Here is a 25,361-nt window from a genome sequence, read left to right as displayed (position 1 = left end):
TTGGATGAGATGGGGTCTCAAGAATTCCCTTCCTAGGTTGGTCTTGAACTGTGATCCTCCCAATCTCAGCCTCCCAAGTAACTAGGATAGGCACCTGACCACAATAAATTCCCAATCCTGAAATTCCCTGGACATTGAGGCACAGGGATTGCACACTCAGGCAGGGGCCAGGCATTTTGTCAAGCTGTCAAGTTTTGCCCAGTTAGGTTCAAAACCATAGATAAATTGACCTAAATTTTCATGGATCAAAGTCACAAAAGTCAGAGTAGGAGGATGTCACCAGGCCAGAGAATAGGGGACCTGAGAATGGTTTCTGAGACTCAGTCACCACACCTAGGAACTGAATGAAGGGATGGGAGAGGTGGAGCTGACACAGGGAAAAACAGTGTCTTTCACCCTCGTCCCTGTCGTCTTCTGGCCTTGGACCCAGCCATAACTATTGTCACTTGTAGGGACAGTATACTAGTGTCCTGAAAAGATTTGGTTCCTGAGTTCTAGGTGCTTTCAGTTTTGTAGGGCAGTGTCCTTCTAGAAGATTCTTCACAATAAGACGCATTTGAAAGTTTGAGGGTGACATTCTTTATTTCTCCCTCCCTCAGTGCATCCAGGGCTCACAGTGGGTCCCCCAAGAGCAACATGTGCCTGGGACCCAATAACCCTGATAAATATCTGATTCTTGCATTTGGCAGGAGAAGAATCAAGCAAGATGCAAACATTATAGTAAAAGTAATAGAAAGTTTGTTAGACAAGGAATATGCTTTCAGCAGACTGAAAATGGGTCCTTAAAAGAGAGAGCAGGATGGGTCAGGTTTTAAAGTTGTAATATTTATTGAGAAACTCTTAGCTTTGGGTTCCTTTGGCCTCTGGGATGAATTCCTGGGATTGGGTCTTTGTCTTGTTAAATGAGAGATTACCCGTGTGAATTATCAGTTCCTTTTCTAACTGATAGCAAATTCCTGTATGAAATTCCTCGCCTTTGCTCTATCAGATGTCCAGGATGCAGCTGTTTGGTCTGGGTCTTTGTCTTGTTAAATTAAAGGAATTACCAGTGTAAACTCCGGGTGCCAGGCCTGGCTAAGGTCTTGTGTATGGCTTAATCTTGAGTAAAGAAAAGATTAAGCTTTAGGTGAGTGGTTAACTGCAAAACATTCTGTGAAAAACCCTGGGCTCTGGCTACTTGATCTTAATAGAGACTAGTGGAGTTGGGAAGTTGAATTACAATGATTTTTTTCTTATCTTCCCCTGGTTATGTCTAGCTGCCACCTATCACCAGTCCACTAGAGTTACTAGAGAGTGACATGAGTGGAACCCCATTCTGGGTTCTTTTGGAGAAGAGTTGATGACTCTTTGCTGCTCTCCTCTACCTCCTCCCCCAATTTAACCTGCTTTCAGGCACATGCACCAAGCCTGCTTCCAATGTGGCTAGGAGCTTCTAAATTTGGTTAGTGTGAGAAATATGCTCAGCAGTCCAAACTCAAAGAATGGACTCAGAAACATTAATGGTGGTTCTGCAAGATCAGTTGTCTAGACAGCAGACACACCCAAAGAGGTTAACAACAAGCACCATATTGTCTAGTGCACAAATCCCTCCCCCAGTTCCTCATTGGCTGAGCACTGTGGGGTGTACATCCTTTCCCCAGACTTCGCTTAGATTTCCTATTGAGTTATTTTAAAATGTGCTTCTCTTGGGATTGGTCAAATTCTAGAAGCGAGCTGTAAGTGGTATCTGCCTCCTTTGTCATGGGAAGGTCTCCCTGTAACATGTGCCTTCTGGCACATACACAGTTTTTACCCATTTCCTCATTCTATCATGATTTATCCCTCCCAGTTTAAGTTCCCTTATCAGTTGCTCCTCCCCCAACCTCTTCAAGCTGATATGCAAGCAAGTGGCCAGGGTTAAATGCCTTGAAGATGGACCACCACTGACTATTTCTAACAGTTGATACTAGCAAATTACTGTAAAGTTGCATAAATGGAACTTCTGAAAGAACTTGGCTTTTGTCCTAATTCCTATTACGTGATTGCAGCCTGTGTATTAATTATTCATTTCTTTATTAATAAGTACAGCCTGATTTCATTGAATTTTGTTCCTCTTAAATGTCTAATAATACTCAAAGTGTGATTTTCCTATATGAGAATTTTAGTATTTTGTATCTGAACTTACCTTATAGCAAAGGAATTACACAATAAGGCTTGGTTCAGAATAGGTCTCTGTTGTACATTTGTTTTAGAGGCACTGTTCTCTGGGCAGAAGCCTAGGGTTGCACATCTTTTGCTTTGTTCTGGCAATACTGCTCTGGTGAACCCATACAAAGTGTTTGTTATATTGAAAGAGGCACAGAATGGTTAGGGACAACTCAAACACCAGCACAGGGTTTATTTGGGAAGAAATCCTGCAAAGGGGAGTGTCCAGCCAAAGCCAGAATCTCACTGCCACTGTTCCATGCCAGTGTGAAGTGTTGTGGGCTGGTGTCAAGGGTCCTTGCCTTCACAGGCCAGGGAACTGGCTGATTGACTTGTGAGCCAAAGCCACCATAGGAAGTAGATTTATTAGAGAGAAAGGAAAGGCTACAGTGAGAGCAGTGCAGTGGATCCTGGAAACCGGTGGCTCGCTGCTCAGTGAAGGCTGGGGCTTTTATGGACGTTTTAATTCTGAGTTTGGGTAAGGATTAGGTGGGCTCTTTTCATTGTGGATTCACAGGCTTTAGATGAACCGGTCTGTTTGCCCCTTACTGGGGGGTGGGGAATAATCTCGAGAGCAATTTGCTCATCAGCCCTGTGCAGATCTATGAGACCCTGTATCTCCCCTTCACGGTGCAGGAGTGCAGATTTACAGCTCCTTCTGAGGATGCAGGAATCACAGTGCTATCCGGGGGGATGGGATTCACTCATCTGCCTTAGGTCCCCAGACCCAACACCACTTCCAGACTTGGAGTAGATATAGGGGAAGGGTCTGGAGCGGTAGTTCAGCTGGGCAGGGAGATTTTTTTTTTCAGGATCCACAATTGCTAGGGGAAGCTGCAATTCTTAGCCAGCTGTGACCCTGGGCAAGGTGAGACTGTCTATTCCTACGAGATTAGGTGTGGGCCGTTCTATAAGTGGTGGGGTATTTCCAGCAAGCTGCCTGCAAGGGCGGGAGTCTGATCCTTACATGGCTTCCTTTTTGTTCACCCCAACAGCTTTACTTTTTCTATGTAACAGCACATTCTCAGCTGCTAAAATTTTTAGAAAGGAAGAATCTCTTTTTCTTCTCTTCTCTCCTCTCTTCTCCCCTCCTCTCCTCTCCTCCTCCATCTCTCTCTCTCTCTCTCTCTCTCTTTCTCTCTCTCTCTCTCTCTTTCTTTCTCTCTCTCTCCCTCTCTCTGTTTTGTCAGGTTCACTTATGAAAGGGTGGCCAATGTGTGGAGAGGGTGGAGAGGGAGGCATAGCTTTAAATGACATCATGCAGGGCTGTCCTGTGTACCCTTTCAGTGAGATTGAGGCAAGCTAGTAAACAGGGGAGAAGCCCTGGGACTTTGGCACCCATGAGACTTGTCCAAGTGCATTTCATGTTAAACCGCTCCCCCTCTTAGCTCTGTGCCATCCTTTGCATTTGTAAATTTCTTCTCAATTGTAAATCCTTTGCAACTGTAAGTTGTAATGCAGGAAGCTTCAATTACATCTCCAGTAAAAGCCCTCTGCTTAAAACATGAATACTGATCACACCTCATACATGTAATTAAAATACCTGAGAGTTGGCACAAGTGCATGTGCGGTGTGCCCCTTTTTGTGTGACAAGGCCTTGTCAATCAAACCTGTCAATCACTCTAACCCATCCTGCAAGGACCTCCCAAGTTTTTCCTGCCCTTTGTCCTGTCAATTTATAAAGGGTTTTGAAACAAAGACTATCACTTCTATCCCACCTGTCTGGAACACCCTCTCTCCCCCCAGGGCTTTCTCTTGCAATGCCTTCCCCTCACCCTCAATAAACTTTAATATCATTTTCACTGCAGTTTTGCATCCTGCCTGAATTCTTCTGTCATGGGACACAAGTACCAGAAATCTTCTGACCAGGGACTCCTTACACCACCCACCCAGTAACAAGAGGATATATGTAGGTTTTGTGCTAACTGTGGTGCCATGGGCCCCAAATCTCCATGAAGGAATGCAGGTTCAGGAGGCTTCAGGGAGCAACCAGCATCTCACACCAAAAAGGGATGGCTCGGCTCCAAAGCCTGCCTGCTCCTTATAGACCATGCTTCCTCAGAACCAAGCTAGTGAGTGTTTTGGACTTACGGGGTGGCGGCATTGTGAAGGCATAATCTCCACAAACTGCAGCCTTTTTTACATAATGTGTTCATCGTTTGTCGCTTGGCCCATCTTCTGTATAGCATTGCCACTTAACCAAAACACACAGAGAGGAGCTGGGGTGTACGTGGCTCAGTGGTAGAGCAGCACCTGCCTACCAAAACTACAGAGAGCACCAGGCACTAGTGCCTTCCCTTTATTTAGGACATTTGGAAAAACTGTTGTCAGAACAGACAGTTCAGGGGAAAATACACTAATGAGACAGAAATAGATGGGTTGGCTGGTGATATAATTCCTGCCTTAGGTGACCTCTAATTCTCACTTTATTGTTTGACAGTAATGTCACCACGTTTTGGTATTAGGACTTTCACGACTATTTGTGATAGTGCAAAGATTGTGTGAGTTATGTGAGGACCAGGTGACTTGACAAAAAAAAAAAGCTCTCTGGATTCCAGCCCCATCTTCTGCTTCCCTTCTGTGGTCTATACAACTTGGTATTCAGCAAGTTCCTGCCTTTCCTTGTGCCTCTGTCATTTTCTTAGTGTTGTTCCCTTGGTCTGGACCACTCTTGATTGCCTTGCCTTCTGATCCTTATAGTTTTCATCCTTGAAGACAGGCCAGTTCCTTCACAGACCACTTCTCACTGCTCATTGTCTCCTGCAGAAGGCATCACATGCTTTGAAATCTTCTAGCTCTTTGATCAAAGGTCAGGAATCGTTTCCCTCATTGTGCCATTATGCTTTGTTTTGGCCACCACCCACTACATTATGTGCTCAGAAGCATCGAGTTAGTTCTCTGTCTCTGAGATAATAGCATCGTTCCAAATCATCCTAGATGTGTTATGTTTTTTTGTTTGTTTGTTTTTTGTTTTGGTGGTACTGGGCTTTGAACTCAGGGTCTACACCTTGAGCCACTCCACCATCCCTTTTTTGTGATGGATTTTTTTAGAGCTAGGGTCTCATGAACTATTTCCCCAGGCTGGCTGTGAACCATGATCCTCCTGATCTCTGCTTCCTGAGTAGCTGGGATTACAGGCATGAGCCACCAGCATCCATTTAGACGCACTATTAAATTGTTCTTTTTTTGATGCAAGAGATTGAATCAAATGCAGGACCTCATGCATGCTAAGCACCTCCTCTCCCACTGAACTACATCCCAGCTCCATACAGTTTGCAATAAATGAAATTCAAGAAAATAAACTTTACTTCCAGATAACCCCTGTGGGGTGATATTTATATCCCACATCTTCCTGGATGTCCCCACTTCCTTTGCTGTTAGACTGGAGCCACAGAGCTTGATGCAGCAGTTGGAATACAAGGAAAGCTGCGATGTCTTATTTGTGAGCTGAGATTAGAGGCAGTGAAGGTCTGCTCCATCTGTCTCTTTCCTGTCACAGCCGCCAGTGGATGATCCATATTGGACTTCAGATGATCATAAAAATAATGTAGCAATCATGACACAGCCACCCAATCATTCTTCAGAAGAATGACTTTTCATTTAAAATGAGAGAATTTTATACCAGCTCTAAAAGTTTATTTCCAGCCACCTCAAAATATTTCTTTTTCTATTCTGTTCCACAAAATCCTCATCCATTTAAAGGTTGGCAATCAAAAGACATGGGAAAACACTTTTACTTCCAAGTAAATCCCTTAATTATCAAGCTACTTAGCACATTAACTAAGCAATATTTGCTCGGTACTATCACAGGTACCATAATGCACAAACAACAGATAAGGAAACAAGTGATAAAAACCACAGTGTACTAGCAATGGAATATTATTCAGCCATAAAGAAGAATAAAATTATGTCATTTGCAGGTAAATGGATGGAATGGAAAAACATCATCTTAAGAGAAGTTAGCCAAGTTCAGAAGGCCAAAGGCCACATGTTTTCTCTCATATGTGGAATACAGACCTAATACAAATATAGAAATATTATGAAAAACAGGTCATGCTAAGGGGAGGTCACATATGAGAGAGGGAGGGTAAACGAAGGAAGTTAAGAAGGTGAATATGGTTGATGTACTTCCTATGTTGAAATCACCATAAGAAGGGAATGAAGGTAGAAAGGAGAAAAATAGAGGGGATGAACCAATTCCGGTTATAATACATATATACATGGAAATGCCAAAAGGAAACTCCCTGTATAGCTATCTTAAACAAACAAAAATGTCTTTTTTTTTCTTTTACAAAATTGAATGACAGGAGGACAGAACAGGTCCTGTCTGGGGGTTGGTACCAGTGGGAGGGGAAAGAATATAGGGAAAAGGTGTAGGAGGATGAATATGGTAGAATATTATGCACTCATGTATGAAAATGGAAATATGAGACCTGTTGAAACTATTCCAGGAATGAGGGAGGGGGATAATGCAAAATGATGGAGGGGTGAATTCAACCATGATATATTTGATATATTGTAAGAACCTTTGTAAATGCCACAATGTACCCCCATCCAGCACAATTAAAAAAGAAGAGAGAAAAAAGCAAAAGGAAAAAACCCACAGTATTCCGGGATTTAACAGCACAGGTGTCAGCACAGGGAAAGTTAGGAGGGAGTTGAAAACGAACCACTCTTCACTGTGTTGTGAGGGTGGGGATTTGGCCACTGGACACAGAAGACAGTGTTGGAAGGGAATGGTGTTGAAAGGGTAGATGTCTTCCCAGAAGCCTTTGCAGTAAATGGATTCTTCCTATCACTAGGACTGTGTTCTTGAAGGTTTTTACAAGGTCTTTGTTCCAATGGCTTTTATGCATTAATTGTAGTGATTTCATACATGTACATAATATGCTTAAATCACACTCACCTGCCTACTACTAAACTCACACTTCCCTACCCCTGTTCCCCTCACCTAACTGTCCCCTTTTACTTTTATGTCTTATTTATCTACTTGTTGTCCTCTAGGGTCAACATATGAGAGAACACAGGTGATATTTGCCTTTCTGAGTCTGGCTTGTTTTGCTTAACTTCATGACCTCCATCTCTATCCATTTCTCTGCAAATGACATGATCTCATTCTTCTTCATGGCTGAATAATACTCCATATGTGTATATATCATGTTTTCTTTATCTGTCTATCCATTGCTAGGCACCTAGGCTGATCACACCGCTTGGATATTGTGAGTAGAGGCATATGAGCACCGGTGTGCAGGTGTCACCGTGGTAAGATGCCTCTGATTCCTTCAGGTGTATACTCAAGAGTGGTTTGAGCAGGTCATATGGTAGTTTTCAAGGAACCTCCAGACTGATTTCCATAATAGCTGGATTAATTTACACCAGTGTATAAGAACTCATTTAACCCACATCTTCACCAGCATTTACAACTTGGAGACCAATATGCATTCTTTATTCTCAAAATGTCCCTCAAAGTCACTTGATAAGTGAATTATACATTACTGCTTTAAAAATGAGATTTTATTTCATTCTCCTTGTCAACATAATATAAAACAAGTATTTTAATCATGTTTTAATTTAAAATAGTACTGAAAATGGTGAAAAAACATGCATCTGTTTTAAACAACTATATATATATATCTATTTTAAACAAATATAAAGATCAGGTATTTTAAAATTTTTAATCCTTAATTTAGCTTCATAATAACTTTGAACACCATGTAACATTGACAAGTATCATGTCGGAGAGTGCTATTATATCTGAGAAAACACATCACATCACCTACCAGCACTCACATGCAATCGGTTGGATAAGTTAATAAAGCATTATCCAACTTGTTACATTGTTTTTATATTTTACTCGGCTCAGATTAACCTCTAAAGGCATCCTCCTTTGGCTTTCTGTCTCACATAGACTTGCTTATCATAAAGTAAAATTACAAACATTGTAAAAATATGCACGGATTTCAACAGTGCATTGTTTCTTCTTTTTATTCACGAAAAGGGCTTCATTGTGACGTTCCCACACATGGGCGTGTAATGCACCTTGCTCATGTCCACTCTTCATCACCCTTCTCCAACCCCTCCCCTTCTCCCCATATCCTCCTTTTACTTTCCTGTCCCTTCCTTCCAAATTCCACATTTGAGAGAACAGTGTGGTGTCTGTCTTCCTGAGTCGGTGTGTCTTGCTTAGCGTAAGGCTCTCCACTTGTATCTATTTTCCTGCAAATGATGTGGTTCCTTCCTCTATGGCTGAATCATTTTCCATCCTGTGTATACACCACATTTTCTTTGTCCATTCCTTCATTGATGAGAGCCTAGGTTGGTTGATGACTTGGTTATTGTGAACAGGGCAGTGATAAACACGGGTGTGCAGGTGTCTCTGTTATAAGCTAACCGAATCTGTCAGGTATACGCCCAGGAGTGGTAGAGAAGGATCAAAAGGTAGGTCTAGTTTTACTTTTTTGAGCAACCTCCATCCTCATTTCCATAGTGGTTGCATGGGTTTATATCCCTGCACCAGTGTGTCAGCATTCCCTTCTCCCTGTATCTGCACCAAGATTTGTTGTGTTTTGTTTGCTTGGCTGGGGTGAGATAGAATTTCAGTATAACGTGGGTTGCATTTCCCTCATGACTAATGATAATAAACTTTTTTTTCATATACTTATTGGCTATTTGTACTTCTTTTTGGCTTCTGAAAAGTGTTCAGTTAGTATGTTCATTTGGTGACGGGACCGTCTTTTGATGTTACTTCTTTGAGTGATAGTTTGGAAGTGAATCCTCTGTCCAATGAATAATTGGCAGAGATTTTTTTTTCCCAAACAATTGTTTCCTTTTTTTTGTAGAGGTATTTTAATTTGCTGTGATCTCATTTGTCAATTCTTTGTTTTATTTCCTGAGCTGTTGGAATTCTAGACAGAAAGTCGTCACCTATGCCCACATCTTGAAGAGTTTCCCACACTAAAGGAAACCTCTAGAAGTTTCAAAGTTTCAGGTCTTACATCAACGTCTTTGATCCACCGTGAGTTTATTCTTGTGCAGTGTGAGAAATAAGGATCTAGTTTCAGTATTCCACAAGTGGATGTCCAGTTTTCCCTGCACTACTTGTTGATGACACTGTCATTTCTCCAGTGTCTATTTTTGGCACCTTAGTCTCGAATCAGGTGGCTGTAGATGGATGCATTTATTTCCGGACCTCTGTTCTGTCCCATTAGTCTGTGTTGTCTGGTTTTGTGCCAGTACCATGCTGTTTATGTTACCGTGACTCTGTAATATAATTTGAAGTCAGGTGTTGTGATACCTTCAGCATTGCTCTTCAGAATTGCTTTGGCTATTCTGAGTCTCTTGTGCTTCCATATGAATTTTGCATTGTTTTCTGTTTGTGAAGAATAGCATTGATGTTTGGATGGGGATTGCATTGGATCTGTATGATGTCTTGGTAATATGGCCATTTTTTCCATTATCAATTCAACCAACTCATGAGCACAAGGGTCTTTTGACCTGCAGTGGTCATCCTCAATTTCTTTCTCTAGTGTTTTAGAATTTTTATTGTAAAGGTCTTTCACCTCTTGGTTATGAGGCTTGTCCTAAATATTTTATCTCTTTGGAGGCTATTGTGAATAGGAATTGTCTCCTGATTTCTTTCTCAATGACTGCATTATTAGTGTATAGAAAAGTTACTGACTTTTGTATGCTGATTTTTTTATCCTCCTACTTTGCAAAACTTGTCATTTCTAAGAGTTTTTAGAGAGTGTCTAGGTGTACGACCATATCATCTGAAAACAGGGAAAATTTGACTTACTCTTTTCTTATTTGTGTCCCTTTTTTTCTTTCTACTGCCTGATCGCTCAGGCTAAAACTTTAAGTACTACATTGAATAAGAACGGTGAGTGTCTGGTTCCTGATTTTAGAGGAATTGTTCTGTTTTTCCCCTTTCAGGAGATGCTGACTATAGGTCTGTTGTGTACAGCTTTGTTAGGTTGAAGTGAACTCTCAAAGAGAGCGGTGAGCCACCTCTGCCCTACACTCCTGTGGCCAACCACGCCACCTTACCTCAGAGTCAACCGACCATGCACCAAAACCTCTGAAACTATGAGCCACAGTGGCTCTTTCCTCCTTTTCAGTTGCTTTGAAAGGTATTTGTCACAGCAACAGAAGGCTGACTGACACAAGGCAGTCAGGACCAGGAAGGCGAGCGGAGAGCACCCAGCGCCTCCTAACAGGACAGCTCCATCTTCCTTCAGTTACCTTCCTTCACGCGGGGCTGCCAAACCTGACTGTCACTTCCTGAAGATCCTCTTCCTGGGACATTTTACAGATGTGTGCTGACTCGTAACCATATTTTTTAAAATTGTTGTGCTGGGTGGGAATACATTGTGGCATTTATAAAAGTTATTAGAATAAATCAAATTCATCATAGTTAAATGCACCCCCTCCACCATTCTTCTTCCCCGCTCCCCCCATTCCAGGAATAGTTTCAACAGATCTCATTTTTCCATTTACAAACATGTGTACACAGTATTTGCTCTCTATTCATCATCCCAAGCCCTTTCTCCACCTCCTTCCCCTACCACTGGTACTAACTAACCTCCCCCACTTCCCCAAACTGGACTTGTTCTTCCTTCCCGTTCTCTGATTTTGTAAAAGAAAAAATAATAACATTTTAGCTACACAGGGAGTTTCCTTGTGACATTTCCATGCATATATGTATTATAACCTGAATTGGTTCATCCCCTCTATTTTTCTTCTTTCTACCTTAGTCCCCTTTTTACGGTGGTTTCAAGAGGTTTAAAAAAATCTATATTCATTCTTATACAAAATTACATCAACCATATTCACCTTCTTAACTACTTTCTTACCCTCCCCCTCTTGTATATGAACTCCCCTTAGCACAATTGTTTTTTCATAATATTTCTGTATTTATAATAAGGTCTATATTCCACATATGAAAGAGAACATGTGGCTTTTGGCCTTCTGAACATGGCTAACTTCACTTTAGATGATGTTCTCCGTGGAACCATATTTTTTTTTCACTAAATGAGTTCCTTCCTTTCATTTGTGATATGATCGATTTTCCTAGAGCTTAGAGACTTTGGGAATTTTTCTTTCTCTTTTATTTAAAATTAAAATGAACATTTTCATTTTTGATTCACATAATATCTGTACACATTTATGAGGTATAAGAAATACACTTACCTGTCCAAACTCAAAGAATGGATTCAGAGACACATGAAGTACAGTGAAAGTGAGACTTTAATGGTGAACCTGCAAGATCAGGGGCTTGGGAAGCAGACACATCCAAAGTGGTTACAACAAGCATCATTTTGTCTAGTGTGCAAATCCCTCCCTCAGTTCCTCATTGACTGAGACCTATGGAGCATACATTCTTCCCTTACATTGCCTAGATTTCTTATTGGGTTATTTTAAACTAGGCCTCTCTTGTGATTGGTCAAATTCTAGAAGTGGGCTTTAAGTGGAATCCACCTCCCTTTGAGGTAGAAAGGTCTCCCTGTGACATGTGCTTTCTGGCACATACACAGGTTTTACCCATTTTCTCATTCCATCATGATTTAGCCCTCCCAGTTTAAGTTCCCTTATCAATTGCCCCTCCCCCAACATCCTCAAGCTGGTCCACCAGCAGGTGGCCACGGTTAAATGCCTTGTCTTGAAAATAGACCACCATAGACTTTACTTCCAACATTCGGTAACAATAATACATTGGATATCTTATTCTTAAATTATTCTTAAATTGCTTTACTAGAAATGCATTTGAGTTGACAGTGTTCTAAGTGGTGTCTCCCCTATGAAGATATAAGTGTCACTTCTGAAAAAATTTGATATTTCTTTTTGCTCATTATATTCCATCATTTTTCTCTTCTTCAAAAATCCCTATTGCATATATGTTGAATTTTTTTTTTTTTTGCCTCTCCCCTGGATCAAACATTTTTTTCTCAAATCCTTTTTGATTTTTCATTTGTTTAATTAATAATATATTTTCCATCTTTAATTATTTTTAAGGCCACATCTGCTTATTTGCGCTTTCTGTTGTTTTTTTTCCTAAATATGATTTATGCTTTTCTTTTACCCTATCTAGTATTTTCTCTGTGTACTTAACTATTTTGAAATATTAGGTTATGGTTTTCATATTTTGTGAGTCTATATTCTCTACATGCTTTTGTTGTTTCTGGGGACATTTATTCTACTTCACATTCTCTCTTTTTTGGTAATAACTTCATAGGCAACTTATCTACCATTATTATCTGCTGCTCATTTGTAACTGGAAAAAAAAAGCTTTGCCTTGATTTAGGGGAAGATGGTAAGTTCAGGAAAGATGGTTTGCTTCTGGTCTCTTTTCCATTCTTTGCTAAGCCCTCTATTTCACTTCAGTCTAGAATTTATTCTTTCTGCATGTTCAGATTGGTTTCTACTTCCAAAAGTTTCTCCTTGGCATTGGGCCTTCCATATAAGTTGGAATCTGGAACTCTTCATGAAACTGGAGTTAAAGACCAAAGACTCAAACTCTTGAGATTCTATATGCCAGGTCCCTGCCCTTAAATGCCAAATAAAGAGGCATGAAGAAGGCGAAGAAAGGAGGTTTATTACACAGTATGGGACATGCCATGGGAAGAGGCAGAGTGAGCACTCAGCCCATCTGCAGCCATTTTTGGGGTACAAACATGAGCCATAGGTTTAAGTAGACAAAAGAACTGGGGGTAGGGGACAAAAGTGTGCATAAACAGTCCCAGTCACAGGTGTATTCTAGTTGGTCATTATCTCAGTCCTTATTTTGGGAGAGGTTCTGAAGTTTTTACCTGGAACCAGGCAGGTGATCCATCCAAAGAAGAATCTACTGTTGGGAACAGTTTTGGTTCCATGTCATAAAGACATTACTGGTCATTCCTATCCTTCCTGGAATCTAAGGTGATTGCATCCTGACTACACAGAGAACGGCTTAGAGCAAAGACAGATTCAAAATGAAGGACAGATGCCATGTTTTTCTCCTGCTCTTAGTTAATTTGTGGGCCCAAGAAGGAGTCAGTATTTTTCAGCAAAAGCGGTGTGAGCACCTCTTACACTCTTATTTTTAGAACTACATTAGGCTGGTCAGACACCTCCCGTGAGCGTCCAATAGTCTTCATCCCCTGCTCTTTGGACGTTATTGCACTTTCCTCCACTTTCCTTCAGGCAGAAGTTGATTTGGAGGGCTTGTCAATAGTCTGTTCCATCTAAGTTTTGGGGTTCATGGGGATTCCTTACCACTTAATTCATTGTATATATTTCCATAAAATCTTTGTTTTCCTTTATCAGCAAGATTTAAAAATATTCTGATGTGGTATCTTTGGTTGCATATTTTTGTTCCCCACAGGAAACATTTTGCACTTCCTGTTTTCTTCATCAATGATAAGATAGGGAATAACAGTCTATATTTCATCTATGCCTCAAGGGTTAGAAGCCATCCTGGACTTCATCATCTTCATCTGGACCATCCTGCACATTCTTAGGCGCAAAGCCCTTCTATATATACATATTCATGTTCCCAAAGATTTCGGTCTATGATATGAGGGTGTGAGAACTGACTTGAGAAGAAAGGTAGGAGGGATGCTTTGCTTCACTTGAAATAACTGCAAATGTATGAGGTACATAAACTGTTTTTGCTGAAAAGCACTGACTCCTTACTTGGGCCCACAAATTAACTAAAAACAGGAGATGCTTGGCACCCCTGCCTACACTTTATATCTGGCTTTGCTCTAAGTCATTCTCTTTGCAGTCACTTTATAATCACCTTGAATTTCAGAAAGGACAGAACTGATAACATCTTTATAACAAGGGACTGAAACTTCCCGTAAGGAACAGTGGAGACTTGCAGGACAGACCACCCCTCTACATTGGGACAACTACCTATAATGATGAGGCTGCACCCTGGAACAGAAGCAATAATCTCATGGGAACCAGATTGTTCCCTTCAAGTGATAACAGTGATGACATCTTCTCTGGTACCCTTCTGGGAACCCTTGAACTGAGATAATGGTCAACCAGGACATCTGTGACTGGGACTATTTAACTATGCCTACCTTTGTCTCCTGCACCCAGTTCTTTGTCTACTTAAACCTGTAGCTCATGTCTGTACCCCAAAGATGGCTGAAGATGGCTGAGTGCTCATTCTGCCTCTTCCCACGGCATGTCCAGAGCTGTGTAATAAACCTCCTTTCTCTGCCTTCACCATGCTTCTTGATTTGGCATTTAAGGGCAAGTGGTCAGACCTGGCATATGGAATCTCAGGAGTTTGAGCCTTGGGTCCAAAACTCCGGTTTCACAAATACGGTGAGAAAGACAAGAGAGGCTCAGAGAATCCAGGCGTGGAAGCCTGGAAGAAGAAGGCAGTTAGCATGAAGCAAGGAGACCACAGGAATGATAATTCAATTAGTGCCCTCTGGAGGAGGCTGCCAGTGAGGAGCTCCCACTTGATTTCTAGGAGAGGAAGGTGATGTGCTCCTTTTTTAGCTCAGTGAATCAGCACTTTGAAAAGAAATTCACCACCAGGCACGTGTCAGTTAGATCTAGGAAACAGGAGATTCCCCAAAGGGATGCAGTTGAAAGTGGTGCTGTCAACATTTCCAGGAGCTGCTCTTGGGGGATCCAAAAACTGACAGGTAGAATGGAGACTGCGACAGAACTCTGAAAGGTATGGGAGGTCCTTGCTTTGGGGAGAAATTTTGTTATCAGGGAGCAGTGCAGCCCTCCTGCATTGTAGAATAGCTAAACAGCTATTAAAACTGGAGGTGTTGATCCTGAGTTCATATCTTGTCAAAGTAGGTGATTGAAAATGCTGGACCAGGAGTTAAGAGTAAAGCAAGCACAAAGTTTATTGAAAGGACAGCAAAGCTCCCTGACGGGTGGGACTCAGTGAAATGAGCTAATCAGTGGCAGCTGTGTTCATATAGGCTTTTATCTAGGTTTTTGGGTTTTTTTTGCAGACTTTTGGGGCAGAACCTGCAAGTCCCTGGATACAGTTTTCTAATAGATGGGTACCTGTTTTTTTTCTTATAGGGTCTTGATGCATGGTCTTTCTTTCCTCCCTGTCCTGGGCCTTGAGGTTAGCTACTTAAAGTTTAATACACCCATTACTTAAGAGCAATCTGTACCTGAGAATGCACTTTGCAAGACAATGGAGCTAGATAGAGCAGATGTTAGGAATTTTAAAAAGAAACTGTCAATTAGAGCTGGACATAATTTACACAGGTAATAGCGAGACAGAGGAAGGGCCTCCTGCAAACCTCCATTATGACCTCCCTGTGACCTTAAAGGATGGAAAGAAGGAAAGACAGGATTGGTTCTGACCAATCAGAACATTGAAGGAACAGCCAACCAGAATGCTGCTTTCTGCACACCTAATTAGCACAGAGATTGATCAACAGCCTGAAGACAATGGATAAAAACCTCAAATCAAGTCATTTCTTGGGCATCCTCTCTTAGGACCCCCCTCCCCCACTCTCCCACTTTACACATTTCTATCTCAACAAACTCTCATGATTACACTTTTCTCATTATCTGTGAAGTTCACTCTTCAGCTTCATGGGACAAGAACCCACCTCGGTCCTACATAAATCTCTTGCTTTAATAGCAAATAGTTTGCATAGGTAATAATAAATAGTTTACAAAGATAATCTCTGTCTCATAAGTAATCTCTCTCTCTCTCTCTCTCTCTCTCTCTCTCATTCCCCGCCCTCTCTCTCTTATAATAAGACACTGACCCCAAACCCAGGAGATCATCCCAGGGGCCAAACAAACCCAAATATTTAACAAACATTCCAACTTTACAGCCCAACCCTGTCTTCTCTCCCTGGAAGTGATCTGCCCCCAACCTGCTGAAAGTGAATTTCTTTCCCAATTAACTCTGCCATTTCCAGAGCAGCTAGGCCCCTCCCATCTCCTTTTGGATGCCAAGTTATAAGAACAGGGACACCTAATGGGGCAGCCTGCACTTGCCTTCGTCTTTGAGATGTCAACAAGCTGCAAGGATCCTTGAAAGGGTGGAGGGAAAGGTTCATCTGGCAAAGGGAAGTACTAAAACCACCTATTGCTTCCATGTTCTGGGTGAGTCTGGGTCACCTCTCCGTACTCTCATTAATAAACAGCACCCATCTTGGGCGCTCAGAACCATTATCTAGTGATTAGGGCTGCTTACGTCACCTGGTGATGTGTATTTCCCCAACTCAAACCCCAGGAAAGGACCAAAATTTTTGAACTTTTCTCCCACCCCTGCACTTTTAGCGGGAGGTGTCTTTTCTCCTTCTCTTTATTTTCTCCCTACTTTAACCTGTGATACTTTAGTTATCTTTGCTAAACCTTCCACCTTGTGAGAATCCTTGTTTTCACATCTGTGGATCTCAAGGACCTGTGATTTTCTGTGCAAACTGGGAAGCTGTGGGACCTGTTCATCCATCCTCTGGTTGACACTTTCATTCATCCATCTATCCAAAATTCTTTCTTCTTCTGTGGCAGATAGGGTTTTACATCTTGGTACTGTTATATGCTTGTTGGGGAAACTCAAAAGAGTCATACACTGGCATAATTTAATGTGAAGTTGTATTAAATGGTTCTTGTCCCAAGAAGGCCAAGAACGAACTTCATGCATGAGAAAAGTATAAAGCAGGAGAGTTTATTGAGATAGAAAAGTGTAAAGTAGGAGAATTGAGTCCCCAGAGTTGGGGAAGGGGGTTCCCAGGGAGGGTGCCTCTGAAATTAATGTGATCTGAGGTTTTACCCATGCTCTCCAGGGCATAGCTCAATCTCTATGTTAATTAGGTGTGCAGAAAGCATTCTGGTTGGCTGTTCCTGCAATGTTCTGATTGGTTGGTCTTGATCCTCACACTCTTTGTGCTGCCTTTCCTTCTTTCCACCCTTTAAGGTCACAAGGAGGTCATAATGGAAGTTTCCAGGGGTCCTTCCTTCTGTCTTAAAATATTGTTTGAATAGTGCTGTATTATTAACCTTTTGAATTTGAATTCTTTTAGGCAAGGAAAGCATACTTCAGTTTTCAAGATCCCCACCGATTTTGTTTTCTTAAATCTAGTTAATTTAATTTCACTCATTTCCATTACATGCCTATCCTCTCTAAGAATTTTATTTTACATCCTCAGAAATAATACACCGGAAACTTTCACAGCAATATTACTAGTAAAACATCTGCTTAAGTAATATTGCCCTACAGTTTATAAATAAGATTTCTAGTTTGGTTTGTAATAAGCTATGTGATTAGAAAGTTAGGGAAACTGAGGCTCAGAGATATCACGAGCAATGTCACACAGCTAATAAAACATTTACCTCTGGTTTGCCTTTTTCCAGACCACTAAACATTTCCTCTCAGACAGAAGCTGCTGAATCCACATTGCAGTGTTTGTAGATAGATCAATTGTGATCCAAAGCAGCCTCTGACACCCACCATGTGCTCAGCACTGCTAGGAATTGTGTCATCACTAATAAATGCAATAAACTTGAATGAAACCGGAGTTTTGGACCCAAGGCCCAAACTTCTAGGATTCCACATGCCATATCTGGCTGCCTGCCCCCAAATGCCAAATCAAGATGCCGGTAAAGGCAGAGAAAGAGGGTTTATTTCACAGCTCAGGACATGCCATGGGAAGAGGCAGAATGAGCACTCAGCCATCTTCAGCCATCTTTGGGGTATAGACATGAGCTGTAGGTTTAAGTGGACAAAAGAGCTGGGGTCAGAGGACAAAAGGTACATGCACAGCTGAACGGTTCAGGCACAGGTGTGGTCTGTGTGGTCATTTCCTCAATCTTTGTCCTGGGAGAGGTTTCAGAGCTGTTACCTGGAGCCAGGCAGGTGGTCCATGCTGAGGAAGGTTTACGATGATTGGTGTGTTTTCTGTCTTTTTCCACGAAGGCGTTATCTGTCTTTCCTGGACTCCTTCCGATTGGTGTGTTTTCTGTCTTTTTCCACGAAGGCGTTATCTGTCTTTCCTGGACTCCGAGGTGATTGCAAAATGACTGTGAAGGACAGCGCTCACAGCAGCAGCTGGATTGAGGGAAGACAGAGGTGCGGCCGCGATAGAGCCCTGAGCTGTGCCCCAAGGGTGGAACCACTCTGGCTCTGGGGATGGAACCAGGCTGAGAATTTTCTAGGCAGGCCATGGCCACAGACCTCTGTGTGGCCTGGAGCAGGACACAGGTGTAACTCCTCCCGGACCTCTTCCATCTTTTCCATGCTCGTGGTCACACGTGCAATCAAGCAACAGGAGACCCCCTCATTGCCTGGAAACAGAAGGGAAGGGACTGGAGGGAGATAAAAAGAAAGTCCCTGGGCCTTGGGGGACTACCAGTTTCCGGGTCCCCCTTCTCATTTGAGAAGTCTTTTTGTTCTCTGACTTTGCTGTCACCTGAGAAGCCCTCTTGTTTTCGTTCTCCGATTTTGCTGTCTATCTACTTTGCTATCTATATGCGCTCTGGAGGCCTCCATATTCCCAACAGCCCCTTCACAGTTGTGGTGACTGACTTTGTTTCAATACTTTTGGAGTCAACAAACCCTACTTTGCTTTATTCCCCCACCCCCCTTTACTGGCCAGAGGCAAAAGGACCTCCTTCAGAGCCTTTGAATGGTATCAACTGTAAAGAGAAAGGCTTAGAGCAAAGGTAGATACAAAATGGAGGCAGAGATGCCAAGCTTCTCCTGTTTTCAGTTAATTCATGGGCCCCAGAAGGAGTCAGTGCTTTTCAGCAAAAGCAGTCTGAGCACCTCTTACAATACCAACCACACCTTCATCACTGCTAGTAATTGTGTCATCATAATTAATGCTAACAGAGTGGGGAGACATTAACAGCTGAGATCCAGGCTGGCTGCAAACACCATTATGCTGAGCTAACATTTACCGAGTGACTGGCCCATATGTGTGTTGACACAGTGTGGGGAGGCTGTCCCTGTCCTCTGTGGTAGGACTGGCAGGAGAAGACACCAGCATGGAGAGCCTGGCTTGCTTCTGTGAACCTAAAACACCTCGACATGTTCATCAGAGACATTGACTACATGTCATACGTCACATGCACTAAACTTACACACGCACCCCAGCAGCAACAGTAAAGACTGAACAAGACATAGAAACTCAAAGAACCACAATTTAAATATTTTCATCCTTTTTTCTTTACTGGCCAATGCATTGGATGGGTCTGTGCTGCCCAGAGTGAGCATGAGGTTGGGTTTAAACCCAAACCTCCAGCATCAGCCCTGGACTGCAGCACTTCTCAGATAGGGATACTTGAGTAGTAAACTGAGAAATGAATGGGGACCTTCTTCCAGAGAGGGCACAGAATGGGGAAAGTTCCTAGTGATGCCTGAAGTAAAACATCGGGGTCGGGGTGGCTGAGGTGGTCACCACTCCAAAAGAGGTTCCTCCTGGGCAAGGGCTACAAGCCAAAGGAAGAAGCTGGTGTTGGCTGGATCTCGATCTCAGCCAGACAGTGATAACACTTTGCCAAAATGATGCTAGAGGATCTAAATTGTGCCTATAAGCCAGGGAGGTCCACATGATCTGCAGGATCTTGGGCAGAAATCTAACAGGTCTGGATACAGCAGAGAAGTTTCTGTATGTAAAGCTAAATGGCTGAGAAGAAACTTGCCAAGGCTGGGCGCTGGTAACTCACACCTGTAATCCTAGCTCCTCAGGAGGCAGAGATCAGGAGGATCCTGGTTTGAAGCCAGCCCCTGGGCAAATAGTTTGGGAGATCCTATCTCAAAAATACACATCACAGGAAAGGGCTGGTGGAGTGGCTCAAGCTGTAAGAGTACCTGCCTAGTGAGTGAGCAGCAAGTGTGAGGTCCTGAGTTCTAACCCCATGCTGCCAAAAAAAAAAAAAAATCCAAAATGAAAAGAGAAGTGGGAAGATACCAAAATGAAAAGTGATGTTTACGTGATAAAAAGAGTGAATTTGACTGTGAGGTACTCAAAAGAACCAAAGCATAAAAAACCCATCTGGCAAAGCTGATTATGTGAGAAACATCTGGCCTCATGTTTCTTCTTATATTGGCCAACCAATTCAGGGAGCAGTCAATTTGAGCATTTGTATTGGTCAGTTTTTCAGTGTTGTAACAAAACATCTGAGAAAAACAATCTGAGAGAGGAAAGATTTACTTAGTGCATGGTTTCAGAGGCTTCAGTCCATCATGGTGGGGGTTGACAGAGCAGAGAAGCTCACATCATGGAGGCCAGAAAGCAGAGAAAGAGAATCTCTGTGCTCTACTGGGCTTTCTCCTTTTTCCTCTTTCACCCATCTGGGCCCCCAGTCTATGGGATGGTGTTGCCCATATTTAGGTGAAGTCTTCCGCCTTAGTTAGTCCTCTCTGGAAACACCCTCACAGACACACCCACAGGTGTGCTGTACAAATCTCCTGGGTGTCTCTCAATGCAGCCAAGTTGACAGTCAACATGAACCTTCATAATACTGAAGCCAGGAATCACTCCCAGGCCTTCAGATGAGGTTTTGTTTTGGCAGTGGCCTTGTCAGTGAGAAGTCCTGCCTTCACCTTGAGTCACCTCAGTGTACCTTGGTCTCTCAAGGACAGGTCCTCATTATAGATTACATGACACACCCTCTCCCTTACCTCAGCCCAATGGTGGCCAAGAGGGGAGGCAAACAAAGCAGTCTTACTCTGAGAAGAGGAGCAGAGCTGCCCACATCAGAGACAAGGTCACTCTGAAGAGTCGCTGAGCCTCAGGGTTGAATCCAAGTCCCTTGTGTGATTGGTCCACAAGTTCATGACTGCTGATTCAGAGTGAGGGCATCAGGAAAGGAAGGGTTTTGGAAAGACAACTTTCTTTTCCCCATTTTTGGTGACTTGCTGACTGTCTTACTTAGGATGCACCCTAAAGAAACCAGAGTGGGTAGAGTTGGAGAACTCCAGTAGAGAGTAGAGAACAGTGAGACATTAGAACTTAAACCCATAGGTGAGTTTTAGGTGAAAAGCGCTTGATTCAGAATGATGCCATGTAAAGAATCTTCTTTGAGGGTTATTTTAGGGACTGGCAATTCCCAGCTTCCAGGCTGCTTGTGCCCAGGGTCCCAGGGAAGGTCCTCAGGCACAGAGAGGCAGAAGGGCAGGCAGATGTCTGATGGACATGTGAGGGGTCTACATACCAACTTGTTCAAACAAACCAAATGGTGGCTTTCCCTCCTAGACAGCTGTATGTAGAGTGAGGTATAACAAAAGGCAGTTTTTACTGAGCAGTTATCTTGCGCCAGAAGCATCACGCACATTGTCTTATCGAATTCTTCCCACAACCTTGAAGGCAGAAGCATTGTTGTCCCTGTTGAATAAAGGATGACAAAGGAAGCACAGAGCCCCACAACTCTTCAGGTGGCACAGCTGGCTCAAGGAGGAGACAGCTCTCCAATGCAAACAGGCTGCACCTGTATCCACCTCGTAATCATGAAGCTCTCACATAGCTTCTTCTGATTTGCAAGGTCATTTGCCACTTGCCTGTCAGTGGCTACCAGTCCTGCCCAGTGCTCTATGTGACTGCTGGATGCATGGCCTTAGGTTCATGCACAGATGGGATCTCTGAATCACTCTCCTTAATAATCCTCAACCTGAGCTCACAAAGCACGTCCTCCCTTCCCCATTCAACTCCACTTGGACAGTGGACTCTGGGTCTGCCATGATACCTGGGTCTTCCTGCATTAAGAGTACAGGGGAGCTTGTCAAAAGCAAGGGACACATTTTTCAGCTCCCTCAGTGTTGGCAGTAATGGCGCCGATAGGTTTTGGTTCTTATTGCACCCTTAAGCTTCCATTTCTGGGGGTCACGGTCCTGCCTCAAGTCTAGCCTGAATCCTCCTTCTGCCCCAACCTCCAATCAGCATGAACCACAAGATCCTAACCAATCAGATCATGCTGAGTCTCACTGAGGGATATTTAAGCCCCTGCCCACCTCTCTCTCTCCCTCTCTTGGCTCTCTTGGCGCTCTCTGCTCTCTCCCTCTCCCACCCAGCAATAAAGAATGTCTTGGCCAGATCACTCCTCTCCACGTGGTCATTTTGGGGCCTATATTTCCTTATACTCAGAATAACTGTCATTCTTCAGCTTTGCCCTTTAACCCTATCTTCCTCAGGTGGTTCAGCATCTGTTCAAATGACAGGTCACCATGGTGCAGGTAGAAGCCAAATTGCTTCTGCTGCCATGTGAGCTCTGGAGTCTCCTAACTCATTCTGAAGATGGAGAGGTCTGCTCCCATCATAAAGCCCTAGCCCAAATCCTTGGGGCCTGTCTCTCTCAGATTCACGGTAACACAGCACCTCCATTCCCCATGCACTCATAGCTATTGGAGATTCTGTCTTGGTTCAGCTTGTGCCTTCCAACCAGGCAGGGCTGACGCCCAGCTGCACTGACAAGAAGAATATGCTGCTTCCACAAATAACATGTTTATAGGCAAGAGCTGTGACCTACTACTCTGTGAGGTTTGTCTCTCTCTAGCAGTTTCTCCAGGGATCTGTTCCTGACTTCCAGGCGAACCCAGGACCCCCTACTTCTCTTCCTGGGTCTAGTCCTGCTCCATGCTGGCATTAATTTTAGACTCCTGACTGGGTGAAGGACACCCACAGCTCCATCTCTTATTTCCTCTCCTGCATCTGGCAGGAGAAGAATTCAAGCAAGACACAAAAATTTAGTAGAAGTAATAGTAAAGTTTATTAGGAATGGAAGTGGGTTGTCTCTAGAATGAGAACAACAGGCCAGGTTTTAAGGTTGGAGTATTAATTGAGAAACTCTTAGCTTTGGGTCATTTTGGCCCCTGGGGTGATTTCCTGGGTTTGGGTCATTGTCATTGAGTCATCTACTAGATCCTGCTCTAATTGATGGAGAATTTCTGTTTGAAATTCCTAACCTTTGCTCTATCTAGCTCTTTGGCTTGGGTTTTTGTTTTGTTAAATTTACTTGTGAAAACCTCCCTGCATGAGACCTAGTTGATATGTAGGATATGGATTACTCTTGGGTAAAGAGTGGATTAAGCTTTTGGGTAGTGGCTAACCTCAAAGCATCCCGTGATAGCCCCTGGGCTCTGGCCACCTGATCTTAAGTAGAGATTAGTTGAGTTGGGAAGTTGAATTACAATGATTTCTTTCTTCCTCCTGTGGTCACTGCTCATGTCTAACTGCTACCTATCACTAGGTAGCCAGCTGCCACATGGCCTCACATCAGCACCCAGTCCTTTTATCCTCCCAAGATCCTACCTGGCTTTGGCTGCTCTTCTGCACCCTCACCAAAATGGTCTTCTTCTCATGACTTAAATATTCAATCCTTCTGTTCCCTCACCCAATATGCAACACCAAGTCCCTGTTCTGTTCTCACAAGTGACAAGATGCTGGAGTCAGGGAGAATCCTGCTCTACTCAGCTCTGCCCCCCTGCTGGCTATGTGACAGAAGACAACTTTCAACTCTGCTCTGAGTATTAGTTCCCCTATTCACAAACTGAGAGAAATATTAACATAGTAGAGATGAAAAAAACAAAAAGATGACCCTGACTAAAAGTGACTTGCAGAGCCAAGGAGCTAGGTGAGGTCCTGTGTTAGAGCAACTGCCTAGTGTATGAAAGGTCCTGAGTTTGATTCCTATGCAAGATAAAGGGGGGGGGGGAGAGAGAGGGAGAGAAATATTTTCCACTTGCATTATAAGTATTATAGGACAAATCACAGTGCCTTTAGGTCCCTCAAAGGTTTGATGAAAATTGAACAGAGAAGCCTATTTTGCAGAGGAGGGGCCCCATACTGTTTCCTTTCACCACCATCCAATCTGTTGAAATCTCTAAGTTACATTTTTGTTGTCACTGGGAAAGCATTTCTCAGTGTCCTTTCCAGATCATCAAGGGGACACAGCATAGGTCTGCCATGGTTTCTCATCAATATTGCTTTGTGTCTGGTGGAACCCTTCCTTGCTATTTCCCCCTCCCTAGCCCCTGGACCATCCCTTCTCTCTCATGTCAAAGCCATTTTTCAAACTACTGTTTCTCTCTTTTCTGATGCATTACGTGGTTCTGCAGATCTTTTCTCAGTTGGTCCAGGGTCTGGACACCCCTACCTATGAGCAGACTGCCAGCTCCTCTGCCTTGTAGCCACACAGATGCACAATGCTGCCCCTCCCCTTGTGATATCCCTTGCCTACTGCTCAAAAGCACCTGCTTCCATCCCTGGTCCAACTCCTGCACTGGGCACTGGGAACCTTTGAGTGCTTCCTTCTTACATGACCTATTTGTTCTTTCTCCTCACTCTCCAGAGTGCTCTCTCCTTCTGTGTCAGTCACCTCTGAGAATAAGAACTAGAGTGATTTTCAGAGATGCTTTACCCCCCACATCAGAGATGGGTAACCTGAGACTCAGAGATCACCCCACAGCCAGTCAGTGTTTGTAGCTACATTTACATCCACATTTATTCTAGCTACATGGACAGGCTCTGAGAGGCCTGAGAAAAATTCAGGCAGTGTTTTGAGAGAAGCTTCTTTTCTCTTTGTTGAGGGTCATCGTTCAATAACTTGAGTCTATGGGTTGACCTTGAGTGAAGGGCTTCAGGTTTAGACCACCATGGTCCAGTATAGCTATGTCTCCGGCTCAGTCCTTTTGTTAATGGCAATAGTGTAGTCTCTGGTCAGAAGATTTCCAAATTCTTTGTGTTCCACGTGGACGAATCCATGGCAGGACACATAGGTGTAAATGGAGTTTATTAAAAGTCAGGGAAGGGAATTACAAAAGGGGGAATGGTGGGACCAGGTGAAAGTTGGAAGAAGAGAGAGCATCTTTCTCTTTTCTAGGTTCTTTTAAAAGTTAAGCTAACCTATGGGAAGGGAAGAGCCTGGTGATTCCCAACCAATAATGGATGAGTGGGGAGGGGCAAGGGTGGTCTCTGGGCCAGGTGAGGGTGGTTGGAGTTGTCCCTGAGCTAGGGGGTGAATAACCTGCACACATTTGCAATTGAAAAGAAGGCTCAGAGAAAGAGAGGAATGTTCAACTGGAAATACAATATCAAGTCATGAATGTTCTGAGAGTTGAAAACTTTCCCTAATTCTAGCCTGCCTCACTTTTCTACACTGACTGACCCTCATCCTTTCCAACTCAACTTTGTTTTTATTCCTGTTAAATTCTTGACTGGAGTGATTTCTTGGATTCTTGTTTCTAGCAGGAGAAG

At 43.1% G+C, this 25,361-nt stretch overlaps 1 long non-coding RNA gene across 2 annotated transcripts in view; it reads right to left on the bottom strand.

The window, feature by feature from the left end:
• Positions 1 to 17,780: 17,780 nt before the first annotated feature.
• The window catches only part of LOC141418234 (uncharacterized), a 125,920-nt gene continuing 118,339 nt past the window's right edge, over positions 17,781 to 25,361 (bottom strand). For both annotated transcript variants that reach the window (XR_012442922.1, XR_012442923.1), the window contains exon 7: positions 17,781 to 18,453. This is a non-coding gene — a long non-coding RNA (uncharacterized lncRNA). The remainder of the gene's footprint in view (positions 18,454 to 25,361) is intronic.

This window comes from Castor canadensis, chromosome 16 (assembly GCF_047511655.1).
Source record: "Castor canadensis chromosome 16, mCasCan1.hap1v2, whole genome shotgun sequence".
In the NCBI taxonomy this organism is placed as follows: Eukaryota; Metazoa; Chordata; class Mammalia; order Rodentia; family Castoridae; genus Castor; species Castor canadensis.
Note: the sequence above shows the minus strand (reverse complement) of the source record. Positions and strands in the feature narration are given on the sequence as shown.